The 17183-nt window shown below is 44.8% G+C and overlaps 1 protein-coding gene across 1 annotated transcript in view; it reads right to left on the bottom strand.

Moving 5' to 3' along the window:
• LOC118770512 (solute carrier family 45 member 3) overlaps positions 1-13559 on the bottom strand; it is a 28935-nt gene extending 15376 nt beyond the window's left edge. The window contains exon 1 of the mRNA XM_036518235.1: positions 13484-13559. The gene's annotated coding sequence lies outside the window, so the exon portion shown is untranslated. The remainder of the gene's footprint in view (positions 1-13483) is intronic.
• Positions 13560-17183: the final 3624 nt, after the last annotated feature.

The following is a 17183-nucleotide window of genomic DNA, read 5'->3' as shown; positions in this document are numbered from 1 at the left end:
GTTTTTAAAAAGGGAGGGTTTGTCCAAAACTGCACGCGGAGCCTCATTTGAAACCAACCGCTGCAAAATTCCAGATTCCAAAAAAAAAAAAAAAAAAAAACGGATTCCAGTCAAGTGTGTAGGAGACGGGAGTCTGATCTGAAGATCTCTTCCCCAGCAGGAAATCCAGCATGGGGGTCACATGACTGTGGCTTAATCTCCACCCCACATCCCCTACCCTGACCCCCGACCCTGCCTTTTTAACTGTGACTGACAACGGACGACACTCCCCCCGATACTTGGAGAAGAGACTCGCTGGGTCTTTCCATAGCTTATTTCAAAGGGCGACTGTTTAAAATGACTTATCCATTTAGACGCAATTCCCAACGCAACACGGAGGAAAATTCTGGACAAAGACTCCACAGCCTACTGTCATTGATCGGTCACAGTCTGACAGGTCTGCTGTGGGATCAAACTGCAACCTTTAACATTTATGTCAGCAGACCATGTGAGGACACTTTTGCCATGACTTTTAAATACACACCTAGGGTAGTTGTATGAGAAAGTACCACCTTGGGAGGTTGCTTGGTTGGATGTGTCACCTAATTATAAATCACTCTTGATATGGCACCTGACTGGGTTGGTGCTTGGTGCTTGTACACTCAACTAAACACATTCCGCGGGGTTCATCTTTCAAACACTAACTGACCTTTTCCTGAAAAATAACCACACAATCAATTTCAATGGTCTACTTAGACATGCATGTTACAGGAAGAAACGCATGGAGGAGCCAACCAGGTTTCCCTGTTTATCTGTCATTTGGAATGGATACAGATGTATTTTTTCATCCGGTTATCTGCGCTTTACGATAGGCTGCACTTTCACTGGCGTGGAGGTAATTCCATCATCCACGTTTTTAATTCTATATGCTGCTCCCACCGGGGAGCCGTGATTGGCTGTCTGACAGAAATATGATACAGAGAGGCTGTTATCAGGTGAAAAGGATAGGAATGCAGGACCTTTATGGACGCTGATGGTGGGGCAGCATGCCTTCCAACCCAACGCGCAATTTTCCTGGGATTAAAAAAAGAACACAATAGCATTCCTTCACAGTCAGTGACGTCTTCTACCGCATCCCCCCAACCCCCCCCGTGCTCCCTTCTGTGCAATTGCCCCGATCAACGTGATTTCTGTCTTGTCCCTTGGCAATTTATTCCTCCAGGAATCTACTCAGAAGCCACACAGGCCGACCCGCGTATCCGGCATTGGCCACCAAAAGTATCCGCGTTGTGACTCGGGTGTTGAAGTGCAATCCAACAATAACGTCTACCGTAAATGAATTGCCACAGGGAGAACTTCGGTGTGGAAGACTTGCAACCCATGGTATAGAAATCAACACTCCTTCTCCCATCCCCCAACAAAAGTAAAATGATCTCAGTAACAGATCCGAAAGGTGAACGTTATCAACCTGAAAAAGCACACAGCACAACAGTAACACACTGTGGAGATGAATACTTGTTTGAGTATTACTAATACATTTTTAACTGCACTGTGCAAATGAGTAGACATGATCAGACAGCCCCTCAGAGTCTCAGTTCTGTCGACAGCAGAACTAGCTGGAAGTGAATGACATAATATGGAATATTTGAATAACTTCTAAACTTTTGAATAACATCTGAACAAAACAAAAAAAAAACCTGAATCACAGCCTGAATACAAGACAAAATTTGAAAACTCAGCACACACAGGCAGCGAAATACAGTGCAGTCAACTAGCCAACCCATTCTCCCTGTTTACACTACATCAGACAGAACAATGGCATTTTGTCAATGACTTCATTATCTCTCCCAGTTCTCACTGTCCTACGAATCCATTGAGAGTCCAGACAGCACAACGCTGTGTGAATTAAAATCCAAAGATAACCCCCCTACCTACCACCTGGAAGGGATTTCTGAGGAGCCCACTTCCCCTGGGAAAAGCTCCTTCTGTGAACATCGCTCCCCGGCAGTTACTCAGAGCTGAGAGTGAGCGAGAAGTCTCAGCCAACTGACTTCTAGGAGAACGCTGAAGCATTCTGTGTTTCCCTGGCAATAAGTTAGGTCTCTTCGGTCCATGAGACGTGAGAATAAGTACAGCTGACCCGTTTTTTTAATCGGAGAAATTAATTTAAAAAAATATTAATTTTTTTAAATTAATATTTAAAAAGACATTTCTCCGCCACAATTCCTACACAACCCTGCCATTATATAAAACTGAGGTAACTCTTACTTGGGGCTCACCAGCCAAGACTTACCAGCAAGGACAGCAGGTCACAAAGTTGAAGACACTCAAAAGAAGGGTTGCCATATAACAGATGGTAAGGAAAAGCGTAGTTAAATGTTACTTACTACCTAAAGCAGAGCTGCAGCGAGGTCCACTCACAAAACCGCATCACCACCAGCTCTGTCCGGCACAGACACCGCACAAACTCTGAAGACCCGAGACTGAGGACTGACGGCATGCCCTCTTTTCACAGAGACATCCCTCCAGGTCGTCACTCTCTTCCTCTGACACCTTGCTCCAAAACTGGGCCATGCACTTTCTAACCGTCTCCCTCCCCCTCTCTCCCTCTCTCACTCACTCCTTCTCCTTTTCTCACCTTTTTTCTACATTAGTGTCCATGTCTCTCTCTCTCTCTCTCTCTCTCTCTCTCTCTCTCTCTCCCTCTCTCCCTCTCTCTGTCTCTCTCTCTCTGTCTCTCTCTCTCTGTCTCTCTCTCTCTCTCTCTCTCTCTCTCTCTCTCTGGGGAAAACCCTGATCATTACAGGACTCCTCCTCTCCTGAGAGGGGGAAAGATCCTGCTGGTTTGGTTCTCGTCCTCACAGGCACACACAGAGCAGGAGGCCGGAGGACAACAGGCTGCTCTGAAACAAAGAGCGAATTCATATCGGTTCCACCTCAGAACAGTACACCCCCCCCCCCCCCCTCGCTCTTTCTCTCTCTCTCTCAATCCATTACCCCTCCCCAAAACAGTGTATAATCACCCCTGACCTAGTATCATGTTTAACTGCCTATCAGGAGCAACCGTTCCTACCCCCTCCCACCAACAGTCACCCTACCCTTGCTCCTCTGCCCAAAGCCTTGCTCGTTCACTCCATCAGAGAGAGGCCTTTTCACACATACACGCACACACACACACACAAACTTCCCCCAGGCTGCTCCTGCCAGTACTCTCCCTCCTTGCGGCCAAGCCTGGCCCTCCACAGACAGGCGTCTAATTTGATAACAGACGGGAGAGGAGAAGAGAAGCGGAGGTGAGTCAGTGAGAGTCAGCAATCAAAGCACGCCACAGTTTAAAGAATCCTCTTTTCCTGTGCCCAAAGGTCACATCAATGTGAATAGGCAGTTCTACCATTCAGCTTTGGGAAAAAGAGGTAGCCAGAATTTTAACCTCTGCAAGGGTGCAGTCAAACAGGAGATGCACCCAAACTCACAAAAAAATTTCCAAGTCAATTACAGTCCAAGTCCAATCACAAAATGCCCAATTTTTTTTTTTTGTGTTGTGAACACAGAAAGTGAAAAACATCACACGGAGGGAACTAAATATAACAGTCCGATGTGACAGCGTTAACATATCTTTAAAAGGCTACAGAGACGGCTTCTGTGATGTCAGTACCAGAACACATTTAGCACGTGACCACTCAGAATTAAGATTCAGTGGAAGCAATCTGTGCAGCTTGCGGTGTTCGTTTACTGCACTTGAAACATTTAACTGCTGTTTTTCACGGTTAGTTGAAGCCAGTCTTGGCCAGAGAACTATCAGCAGGGTCTGTTTATATCTGTTGTTGTTGCTTCTTGTGAGCGTTTGGGCGTTCCAAAAAAACTCAGCTCCTGCTCAACACGCCAAAACCTTACACGGTATTAATGAGCAATGACGAACTTTCTGCTCTCTGATAACCATTAGCGCACAGGCACAAGCACGTCGAACAAAAAAAAAAGAAAAAGTGGTTAGCACACTTGGCAAAGGGAGGCCCCAGTAAAACTTTTAAATGTCACCCGCGTTACGGATGAGTTGGGGAGCCCTTAATCACTCACTGCGAGCTCCTGCAGCATGTTAACCTTTAAACAAATACGTGATTCTGATGTTAAGCGCAGACCAACATCCTTATTAGCTTTATGCCGATCTGCCCCTGCCTTGTCGATTAGCACACGTTAGCGACGATGGAGCCATTGTTCATTGCTACTCCTGAACGGCGGCGTCCATTAGCTTCAGCAAAAGCATGGAGGGTAACTGTGAGAGAAAATTAAAAGACTGCCGCTGGCTTTAGCCAGACAACAGTTACCAGCTTCTCATTAAATAATATTAATGGCAGGATGTTAACTCCCAGGGAAGTCACAAAAGGGGGGAAAAAAGGTAGCCATTATGATAACAGATGCACCACAGGAGAGGCAGACGTTAGCTCCATAGAGGGTCACTCTGAGGCTGTCATTCTGAAGGTGAACGTTGAGTTCAGCCACGGCCTAGCGAGGGAGGAGTCTGGCACTTCCACCAGCATGACCTACTGAGCGCTCACGTTTCTTCATAAAGCAGCAGCAGTCATCAAAGAAAGTGATATTCCACGCTTGCTTGCACCTCGCAGGCCGGGCTCTGAGGCCGAGGTCGTGACCGGGCGCCACACGGTCCCAGCCAATCAGAGGTTAGAATGAGGTGAAGCCCTCAGCTCAGCTGGGAGCTTGGTGGCTCCATCATCGCGAGCTTGGAATCTGACTGCAGCCCCGAGGTTGAGTGATTAACACCTCTGTCGCAAACCCTACTCAAACCAGATGGTCACAGCAGAGGGGGCCATGCCTTGAGATTGTGTACACACGCACACACAAGCATGTTATACAAACACACTTGGAAGGAGACATTTCATCCCAGACAAATACATTCACAATCCTTCACACACACACACACATGCACACACAGGTACACACACACTGAGAGACACACACAGACACACACACACACACACACACAGAGAGAGACACACAGTCAGCAAAGCAAGGGAACATGAATTCAAGACAAAAGGCTTCTGTCTTAGTGATTATTTCATGAGATTTCTAAGGCTCAACACACTGCGATTGAAAAGTTGATAAAGTGTGTATCTAGCATAATATTTTTGAGTCAAGAGAACAACTCTGGAAACAGCTTACCTGGACTTAAAGTGATGATGCAGACTGCTGGCTGAGAGATTGACACATATTAAAACTAAAACCAAATAAAAGATATTTGCACCAGTGTTGACCCAGCTTCATACCACCATAGGCTTTATTTTATGATAATTAACTATGAAACTACCTACTGTGAAAACCACCTGCTGCAGTTCGGCTTTACATTTATTCATTTTGGCAGACGCTTTTATCCAGAGCGACTTACATAGGTTGCAGTTGTTTTACAATGCTATCCATTTATACAGCTGGATATTTACTGAGGCAACTGTGGGTTAAGTACCTTGCCCAAGGGTACAGCAGCAGTGTCCCAGCGGGGATCGAACCGGCAACCTTTCGGTTACGAGTCCTGCTCCTTAACCACTATGCTACACTGCTGCCCAAAGAAATCCCGAAGTGCGGCAGTTACCTTTCCATTTTCTCTCTGCTAGAATTCTCAACACTCAACACAATTCTCTCTTTTGTGTATATCACCAGCATGTAATTTTGAAGATGCTAAGACAGTCCAAAAAAAAAAAAAAAAAAAACTGCAACTTCAGCAGCAGGCAGAACCAGCACCATTACTACTTAGCGCATAATTTCCCTGCCAAAGCAGCAAGATTCACAATGCAAATATTATTATGTAACTACGTGCAAGAAATTTGTCTTCCAGGATTTTTTTTTTTTTCCATTTTCTCACAGGCCCTGAAATAATCAGTCTAGTTATTTATTAATTTCCACAGAAACACCAGGCTTTAATGGGGTCCTGGTTGTGAGTGTCTGCGTCTGACTGTGTCTGCATGTGTGTGGGTGTGTGGGTGTGTGTGTGTGTGTGTGTGTGTGTGTGCGTGCGTGCAGACAGCTACAGAACAGCCGTGTGCCACCGCAGCAGAACGGCAAGCCCCAGCCACCGAGTGGAAAGTTCCATCACACTGGAGCAACGCGTGGAAAGGCAGGTCAGGGACCGGCATCAAGCGGCTGGCTCGCATTCTCACTCCAGCGTGGCTGGAGTCTCGGATCGGGGCGAAGAGGCTGGAGCTCGTCGGTCTGTGCCTCCCACTCTCACTGCTCTTTCCTGACCGCCTGTGTGACTCAGAGGCAGAGCGGGCTGTCTGAGCTACACTAGCAAGCAGGGACTTTTAGCGGAGCCGTCTAGTGATTCGTATTTGCGTACTCAAGTGTATCCGTGTGGGTGCATGTGTGTGCGTGTCTGTATTTGCGTGTGCCGGTCTCTCTGCATTTAAATGCGTAAGTGTGAAAGCATGAGCATATTTGGATGTATATTTGCAGGCATGCGATTGTGTGCGCATGGCATGCGAGACATGGACGCATGCCTGTGATCCCCATGCGCGCAAACGCAACCTCTGACGCAGCAGTGCTGATCTCAAACTAAACCAGACAGTATGAAACATTTCTAAAAAAAAAAAAAAAAAACAATAATCCATCTCAGAAGAGCATCAAAGCTGTCAAACATATGGACTTAAATCACAGACTTGATCCTTTCAGAGGCTACGTGCTTCTCAGATATCAAAGGCCCCCCCGTTCCCTCAAACGCTTGCATCCCTTTCAGCTACATGAAAGAGAATCCTCTGCCTTCTGCATCTCTCATATTTTCCAGTGCTCCACTGGCGTGGACAGCTTGAAACAACAGTGAACCATATAAACTATTTACCCTCTTTATACTTTCGCTGTGCTCTTCCTGTGCACTCGATGGGTGTTTATTTAGCCACGGACTCCTCTGCCCTGCATCCGAAACCCTTTTTTCTCCCACAGTGAGGGACCGGACTCCACGCTCGCTCCGGCCCGGGCCCTCGTGTGTGTATTATTAACATCTGGTCCAGGCCTTATCACCCTGGGAAAATGTCTGCGGACGAAGCCTCTGTTATCCTAGCTGCGGGGCTGCAAGCGTGCAGAGGCAGCGGGTGCGAGTCCGGCCAGCGACGGTGGGGCTTCAGGCGGCCGCCTGCTTCTCGTTAGCGGGGGATTAGCGAGAGCCGGGAGCCGTGGGCTGCCGCGTCTGTGAGTTCAGGGACCGCCACACGGCGTCCGACTACACCCACGCTGCCACCACTGCCTTCCACAGGAGGCCCCGCACGAAAGCTCTCCAGCCAAGTGGGTGCAACTGAGTAGAGCTTTAAAAATCTAATTACGCCCAGAGGGAGGATAGCAGCCTGAAGTGTGGCTTTGGGGCGTGGGGTTGGGGGGGGGGGGGGGGGGGGGGGGGGTGGGGGCATTGCTGACATGCTAAGGCTTTTTTCCCCCCCGGTGCAAAGTGTACAGCAATGCATGGGTTAATGAGGTGAGTTACATTCCAAAGCAGTTTGTAGAGGTAATCAACCAAAACATCTTATGGTGGGACAGGGGTTGATGAACACCGCCACAACAGAAGAGAGCCTCTAACCGAAATTCTATACAGGCTGGAAATAGGTATCATCATTCCTGATGTGCCACTTTCCTAATAAAAGACCTGAAGGCAGAATAATGGGATTGGGGAGGTAGGGTAACAGAGACATGAATACTGACATTGAGGTGGACTAGATTTTTTTTGCTTGCTGTTTGTTACAATATATCGCATTTGCTTGTAACAGACAATATTACGCAAATTGCTTGGAAGACACTTCCAAGAGTGAATTATTTAGCTCACACATTATCCAGTTCAATAGCTGGATATTTACTGTAGCAATGAAAGGGTAAGTATTTTGCTCCTAGGAATCAAACTGGCAGCCTTTGGGCTACAAGCCCTTCTCCTGACCACTGCAGCATATAGCTACCCTTTAGTTACCTCATCTGTTTAGACAGCTGGATATTTACGGAGGTCATTAATAAGTACCTTGCCACAGCATACAACAGTAATGCACAATGAAGTATAATTTGAAGCACAGCAGACACTAGGGATGGGAGAATATAGTTATCTCACGATTTGTTTTGATGTACGAGATGAGGTTCGCGATTCGATATCACCACGCTTCGATAGAGCCTAATAACAGTTCAGTGACAAAGAATGAATGTTCAGAATTGATATTTAATTTTTAGCCATGCAAAATACAAAATAAATTCTCATTTGAATAAAGTTCTCTACTAGACAACACATAAAGAGATCAAAGTAACAACAGAAATTCTCATAAAGATCAGAAGTACAACAAATCATTCCAGATCATCTCATTTTTGGTTAAATACCAGGGTACACAATACAAAGTAGCAAATATCACAATATCATTTTCTGGCTTACAAAATGGATCGTAATATTTTTGGATGGCAATATACTGAATTTCAATATTGTCCCATCCCTAGTAGACACTTTGCTAAAGGGTAAAACAACAGCACTCAACAAGGTGATCTGTGGTACGATAAGTGCCTCTCTTAAAAGGTACAGCAGCACTGCCCCACCCAGAATTTCAACCCACAACTTTGTTGAAGTTCATTTTCTTAGACACTGCACCACACCACCGCCCCTGTCGGACCCATAAAGACAGGCTAGCATTGTACACTCATCAAAAGGCCACAAGCGCACAGCAGCAACACCACACCCAAGAGCCCAGGCTCCCTGTTCAAGGCACGCCCGTCTTCCACACAGCTGAGCTCTCTCTGCGGTGGGCAGTCTAACCAGCTCATGGTGATTGTTTCTGTCAGAAAGGAGATACCTCTGCAGTAAGATCACCGTACAACGTGGAAGAATAGCTCTCTGGCCCGAGGACACCAAGCGGGGAGGTTTGTGTGTACAAATGAGCTTACTGCTTCAAACAGACGTCTTTACACTATAGAACCACGGTCTGATTTATTGATTGAATTTTTCTTTTCTTTTGTTGATTAACAAGCATGTGAATACTGATCCAAGCAATCGGTGAGGGATCTTGTGATCTGATATCCAAATAATGTTAAATTAAGTTCTTGTCCTTACATTGATGTTATTCAGATTTTTAACAGTTTGGTTGCCTCCAGAATTCAAACTCAGCGACTCAAGCAGGACAATAAGATATTGAGGGCGGCCAGGCGCAGATGCGGCATTCTTTAGCGGGGTGGCTGTCATCGTCTTTATTGATTTGGCCTGCAGTTAGAGGCCTGCCCATCTTTTCTCCCGAGCCCAGCTGGCTGCGAGGACTCCTCCAGGCAAGCGGTCTGGACTTTGACCTTGAAGGATGGGGAACGCTTTTGTGCTTCTCTGACACAGTGAAAGGCCCTGGACGAGAGTTAATAATACCGTCCAGGGTCCCGTGGCATGTTGTGGGGCGACAAAAGTGCATTAAACGGAGCACAGATTACCTCATTCCTCTGGCAGGTGTTATGATATTTATAGTTGGATCCTATTTTGGGGAGGCTTTTCAATGATGTATTCTACCAATCCTCAAACCCAACAATTGCTTAGCTCATTCAAGGGCCCTGCCTTGCAAACAAATGATCTCATTATTTTCATTGCGATTTAGGCTTGGGCGATGTCCAAGCGCAACAATTAAGGCTCGGAGGCCCAGGCGTCCACTTTGGCACCGGGGCTTCTTATTAACTGCCCGGGGAGTCAAAGTTCACCCCGCTGATAGTGAAACGAGGCCCCGCCATCGCCAAAGAATGGGCCGCGGCTCACGCAGAAGAAGAGCGGGAATCTCGGGGAAGCTTTGGAGTGGAAAAACACTTGAATAAAAAAAAAAGGGAGGCTGCAGCAGGGGAGCTCAACGTGTAATTAAAAATAAAACCCCTGACTGGCTTAAGTAGCTGGCTGGGTGGATCTTATCCCACTTCCTGCTGCATTAGCGGAGCGGAGTGCAGCTGGTCTGACAGGGGTATTCTGGGTGAAGATCGTTTCTCGAGGATACAGCAGATGTGCACGCAGAGAGGATCAGAGTCCGTGACACTCCCGGCACGGCAGCGAGCAACTACTGCTCCAGGTATCCACATACCAACAGTACCAATGCAAACTCATTCCAAAGGGGGTTTGGGTGTGATGTGGGACCAATGGCCCCTCAAACACTGAGTAGACTGATGGTATCAGATTTATTTTATATTGGGAGTGTTGGTAAAAAAAAAAGTTTAGATTTATTTGTTTTAAATTGTTTCAGCCATAATCCAAAAGGAAATAATTCTTCCGTTTCGTAAGATAATCATAAGCTAACCGTAATAGATGCAGTTGTAGATGTTGTACAACAAATGGTCCCTACACAGATATAACAGAGCGGCTGGACACACTTCTCGCATGCCTAGTTGCCCTCCTCTGTCATTTATAACATTCCCCCCCAAACTATTTATTGTCATTTTCCTTCCATCCATAAAGCATGATAAATAACATTCCCTCAAACATAAGTGCAGGTATGTTGCAACTCATGTTGAAAGGTCTTTGTGCCTCCTCTCCCACAGTGCAAACACGACTGAATCAACAGTAATGTGAATAGGATAACCTATAGACTTACACAATAAAAAGCTGCCAGGTTTGAGTAAAAAAAACAACAAAAAAAACCATTCATTTTATACAAATAGCAACATATGCACATCTACTCACAAACACACACGAATTATGCTACGTCACATAATACAGTACTGATGAGATCTGGTACCCTTTCCCTGAATAAACATTAGGATGCTTCACAACTGCAGCAACAGTGGTAGAAGAAACTCACTTCAATGTCACCTCTGCCTGAGTCTGCTCTGACTCCGAATCGCTAACTCTCCCGTCTTCTTGATCCTCTTATCGTATGAAGATGAGAGCCCTGATTGCGAAATAATAGAATCATCCAGCAAACAAAGACAGGTGATTCCAGTCAGATAAACACTATTCATTAGGTGTTAATCTGGGTGTATATATAGGCTAAATTCACTGATTAGGTCTACCATATGAGCCACTTAAAGCCAAACAGAACTTACTAACGTTTCTCCCTCCACCACCAATGCCATTCGCCTCCTAATCCTAACCGATTCAATTTGTGTTGCTGTACGTATGTTTTTCCAATTCTCAGAAGCGGCAAAGCCCTTTCTATTTTAATCACAATGCACAGACGCTTCTCCAGGTCTGATCCCAGCTGAAAGTGGCTCCGTACATAAAAAGCAACCCCGACGACAGAGAGAGAGAAGAGAGGCTGCACATGATCAGAACTTTCAGATCTGCTCCTGTTCCCTAACCGAGCACAAAGTCTCTACTTTTCCCTCGCCACATGAAAAAAAGAAGAGAGAAAAAAAAAAAAAAACTGAAGTGGGTCCTGCAGTTGGAAAAGGCCCTTTGTATAGTGACAGAGTCATGACCACAGTGACAATAAAAGTCCCTCTGTCTAGGATTGGAGCTGTTTAACCTTTTGATCCACTGCATAAGTACTGTGGTTGAATCTCTTGGGTTATGGTTGCTGTAAAGGGCCCAGACATGTTAACATGGAAAAATTAAGCTCCTTTCCATTTCCATATTGAATAATCTGGAAACCTCTGTTTACAGAATGACTGTCATGGAAAAAAGTATATTTCTGTTACAGAGATTTTGTTCAGTCATTCCAGGCCTCCAGTTTGGTAAAACGAATTTAAATCTCCACACACATGGCATTGGTAGGGACCATTTGTTGTACAACAGCAACAACTTCATCTATTACGGTTAGTTTATGATTATCTTATGAAACGGAAGAATTATTTCCTTTTGGACTTTGGCTGAAACAATTTAAAACAAATAAATCTAAACTTTTTTTTTTTTTTTACCAACACTCTCTATATAAAATAAATCGGATACCATCAGTCTACTCAGTGTTTGAGGGGCCATTGGTCCCACATCACACCCAAACCCCCTTTGGAATGAGTTTGCATTTTGCTGATTAGAGTCGGCTTAAAGCTTTAAGGTATTCTATCCGCATCCCCACATTCTTTCTGTCAGAACTTTCAAACACCTGACAAATAAAATTAGAACTTTATAAACTCTCTCCTTCTCTGGTGCCGGAGCTGTCATTTTACTTAAATCCAGAATGGAGCAACACAACACATAAAGCTGGCACATAAAATTATGCTATTATACTTTATAAACCCAACGTATTTGAGATCTCGTGCTAAAGCAACCGTAAATGTTTGTTACGGACCAAGTTTAACAGACTTTTAAAATGTCATTTTTTTGTTGTTTAACAGGGCTCTTAAAACGCAACATCAACAGGCATATTATACCATAACTCCGGGAAAAAAAGTATCTGGCTGTATGTACGGCTGTATGAATCATAAATGACTCACAGACTGGTGGGCAAAAATAGATGGAAATGCCTAAATTATTTTAGGCATTAAGTCTTGTACAAGCTGGTTGGTCTCTATGATTAAATAGGGTAATATGTAAGGTACAAAAGCGGAACAAAGCAGAAGTCAAAACCACACTGATTTACAAAAGAAATTTATCAGCAAGAACACAAATTTAGTGCCTGTGGAATGCCACGTGAAACCGCCCATCATGTATTTGCTTTATAGTGAGCTGTAAGAGGCGCAACCCAGCAACAAGTGGTCCCTTAGAACTCATAGCATTTTAGCGCAGTATGTAGCTAGCTAGTCATCATTCACTGTAACCAAGTTACGGATATATCGCATGGTCTATCGCATCCATCATTTTTGCAACTACTGCGTTTCTCATATGCCCTGCTGAAAAGGTCCGCACGCTCAACGACTTTCACCCATCCAGACTGTATTCAAGCGTTTACGCTGTATTTCTCCTCGCAGCGGCAGAAATCTTACAGCAATGTATACGTCGCGTTGCCAATGTGTGGGGTTAAAACTATATAAATCTCACACAACACTCAAAATACTTCCCTGCACCTCCTCCCCCACACGCATGTGTCAAAACAGCGGGGGTCTTGCCAACAGCGCCAAGCATTTTCAGAAAGGATTAAACGCTTTCGTAGAGAAAGAAACGTGGCGATTGCCATAGTAATTGGTACGCAACTGCTACCGCGCTGGCGTTGGAAACTGTCCCAGTTTAAAGAAAGCGAGATGACCGGAACGGTGTATAAACGGTGTAACTTCTAGTTAAAAACTATCCCCAGGTAAATGAACACGCAGCGAGCAAGCTCAAAGATGGGATTTCAAGGAAATCCGGAACAAGTCTTTCACGGAAAACATATCGATCGCGTCATTCATGAAAAAGCTACTTTTGTTTTGTCCAGTGCTATGAAATAAACAAGGTGTTGGTATCTAATTTTTATAAGGGAATACATGCATGCAGTACGCGCATGTTGCAGGAAGCGGAAGTTATTAAATGAACAAGTTTCATTTGTTGTTTTCCCGAAGCGTTGCTTCATTAAGAATCCCCCCCCCCCTCTCTCGCCTCTCATCAGTAATCACGTTTTCACTGATTCATCATAAAGTATAACACGTTTGATTTTTTTAAGAAAACGTGGCTATTTACCTTACAAACGAGACTCTCGTAGATCCATGTAGCAACTTGTTCAGTTTTCCTGCGCTCCGTCTTTGACCAACTTGTGGGAAGGACCCGGTGACGTGAAAAGATTCACCGGGAAGGGGGGAAAAAGCCCGAGGGTGGATGGAGGCAAACCTATGCATGTGAATGACGGGTTTGCTCTCCGACACAATTTTTTTTCTCGTATGGTTTTGTTAGTACGGTTGTGTATAGTGAGTTTGACGGTTCCTTCTACTGTAGCCAAATTCTGTTGAACTAGTCTTTATAAAACTATATTTGTCTTAAATTTTTCTCTGTAATAATTTTGTTGCAATAACAGTGTTGATGTTGCGCCGCATAACAGCGACACACAGAATTCTTCCACGTTTCCTCAGACATCGTATTGAGCGAAAATAGGATACAATAAGATTTTTTTAGATGCTTGTTGCACAGTCCGTGTGCTCTAATTATGATTACTATGCTATTCATTTTTAAGATTCTGCAAGAAACAATTTTTGAATAGTCATGAGATTTGTTTGTGAGGTCTGAATGCATTAACGAAATTCTCGATGAAATACAAAATTTAAGGCACGGTGAACGATCGGTAAATGGTGTATTTTATAATACGGAGAATGAATACACGATGTACTGATAGGCTGGCTTGCTGTACACCTAGATAGTGTGTCCTAGCTGAAAAAACTGGTTTGTTATCAGAGATTCTGTGGTTCGAGTCCCGCCTGGTATGAAACTGTTGCACATTAGATTAAAGTACTTGGTGCGAGTTGCTTTTGTAAAACTAGGCAGATAAATGGTGCTTTGAAAAACCTGCAGCCACGTCGGTCGCACTAGATAAGAGCGACAACTAAGCAAATAGATGATAATACTTTATCTGAGGGATCAAAATCACAATGGTGCCATGAACGTTTTCTTGGAGAACTTCATAGATGCAACCATCCTGTCATACATACACTGGTAATTATTATTTACGCAGTAATTAAGTAAGCGCATGTATCCCAAACAGAAAACCTACAGTAATTAAATGCATTTTGGCACTTTGGGGCAGTGTGATCTTGCGCTTACTCACAGATGACAGTCCTCCCACACAGATGACAGCACCAGCAGCTTGAGTTCACATCAGAGGGAAGTGACAAATTAGAAGGACATTAATGCGTTTATACACTAAATCGTTATTGTAATTTCAGTTATTCACCTGGTTGCGATTGATTCAAATGCTTACTCAAAGACAAACAGGCCGTGGACGGCACGAAACGGTGTAGTTCCAATCTAAACGCTCGAATTCTTGAGTAACAGGCCATCTGTCTCGCTAATGACTTTAATTTAATAAGTAATAGCAATGCATGATGAGAGTTCAAAACCTTTTTTTGCGTCCTTGTGGTTTTGGAGGAACGGAGTCATTCCACCCTAGTATGGACCGCACTCAAAGTATTAGATAATGGAGAACTGGGGAGGACAGTGTAAACACTATCATAAATATTTGTTCTTGAAGATAGGAAACATGTACAATGTAACCTTGTTGCACTTAGTGCCTGCATACCTCTGATGTCACAAACCCCAAACTCCACAGCCCCCACCCCAGCCCACCCCACCCCACCCCCCGGCAGACGTCGGATCCGAGTCCCAGCACAATATGTAAATACGCTGATTACCCCTTTTTGTTCTTCTCTAAACAGGAAGAACATAGCTGACTCCCCCACAATTCCAGGGAGTTAAAGTCCTTGTTCCTCTTTATCCCGAGCCACGATGTTGCGCGGTCCGCCAGTCCGCGTCTGCGCGCAGGGTGTGGCAGGGCTGATTTCACCGTCTCTCATTCTCCCGGCGACAGTGATGAACGATGTGGAAAACATCGACTGGGGCAGACAATGTGCAGACTCCGTGGTTGTTTCTTCTCATCTTTTGCCGTTTTGCGGTTGCGACGCAGACAATGTTACGATTGTAATTTCGCCCCCCGAAGGTAACTCGGGGATTTAACTCTTGGTTTCTCAAATTTCACAGATGTCAAGCATGACAAGCATAACAAAGAGTTGCATTTGAATCTGTCTGTCTCAGCGGTTTCCCATTGTGTATGTTTCATTCAGCTCTTATTCAGTTTTGGAACACTTCCACTATTGAAAATATACATCTAGTATTCCATGTTAAAATAGGTTGTATCGTATGTAATCTTTTCCTTTAATTATAATGATCGATTGTAGCCTTGTGTTTAGTTCTGCCATGGTCTCCAGAATCTTAACCACCAAGCAGCTGTACTACATGAAAGACCATGAGCGCAGAACCAGAGTATGTCCAGTGTGCTCCACCTGTAGGATTCATTCAGCTCTGCGACTCCCTGCATTGCTCTGTCATCAGTCCTCCAGAGCCTTCCCATGGGGCTTTGGGTGAGCCACAGCAGTCCACATGCACTGTCCTCTGTCCAACCTGCACTTCTGAATCTTCCCATCAGTAAAACGCCAGGAGCTGTGTCAGCCTACGAGCATTGATTCACCTCTCCGGCTACAGCTTAAGCCTGGGCAGGGAGGGGAGGAGGTGGGGGTGTGTGTGTGTAGCAAAAGGCATCTAGCAGGAACTAACACCTCCTCAATCAGCTATGTTTCAGAAGAGTGGCAGGTCTGGCGTTGCACAACGAGGGCACCGTGTAGGTCAAGCTCAGTGCTTCTAGCACAACCCCTGCGGGCCTGAGCGGAGAGGCAGTAGATGTTAAGTTTGGCCCACTCAGCGCATTTATGGCTTTAACATCCAAGGCAGAGGCAGCCTTTGTGCAGGCCACAGCGGGAAGCGGAGAACACCCCCCCCAAACTGCGAAATCGCCCCAAACCTGCCTGCGAATGTTCTCGTAATTAACAAGCACGTCTAAGCCAGACTCACCCATTGGCGTCTTAATCCTGTTTATTCAAGGAGAGGAGGCTACGCGCACAGCGGAAGGAATCGAAGGGTCTATGAAACCAATTTGGCTGTGAAAGGAGAAAATTATGGGTGGCATACTATTATGGGTGTGAGTCACCGTGGATACGGATGTGAGTTTTCTGCCAGCAGACAGAGCCGCGGAGTAGCTCGCAAAACAGAGGTGATGTAATCTCGCTGCCGAGGCCTTTTGGAGGAAAAGCTTGTTCATATTAACTGCCACGTTAGCGCTCGACAGATGATTTGAACACGAGCGCTCCACAGTATTATACACGGCATGTTTGTGACACTAACATAATACATAGGCAATCAAGGGCTACTCCCAGCAGCACTAAATCAAAAACTGGTGAGTCATCTCAGACTCAGAAATCTCTTCACTCTTCACTTGTTCACAATTGCTAACATTGAAGACATTAAAATGTAGTTTGTGGATCAGGTTATGGAATGATGTACTTACTGCGCTCCGAATACTCTCAGTTGGATTAAACTGTTAGGTCTTTATAAGACAAGAGTAACAACACTGGACAATAAATCAAAAAAAGATACAGCTTTCACATTATAGGTTTAATTTCACATCATATGCCAAACAATATCCTTTACATAAAAAAACATATTTACAAAACATTTCTAACATTTGGCTCAATAACATGTGCACTTCCACAATTACCAACATAACTGTGGGATCAACATTAACACCATAACATAATTGTTTAATCTGTTGGCATGCAAACTAATTCTTCTATAATCTCACAGAACCTCTTGACTATGAACTCACATTAGAAATGAATTGCAC

Source organism: Megalops cyprinoides, chromosome 23 (assembly GCF_013368585.1).
Source record: "Megalops cyprinoides isolate fMegCyp1 chromosome 23, fMegCyp1.pri, whole genome shotgun sequence".
Classification (NCBI taxonomy): Eukaryota; Metazoa; Chordata; class Actinopteri; order Elopiformes; family Megalopidae; genus Megalops; species Megalops cyprinoides.
Note: the sequence above shows the minus strand (reverse complement) of the source record. Positions and strands in the feature narration are given on the sequence as shown.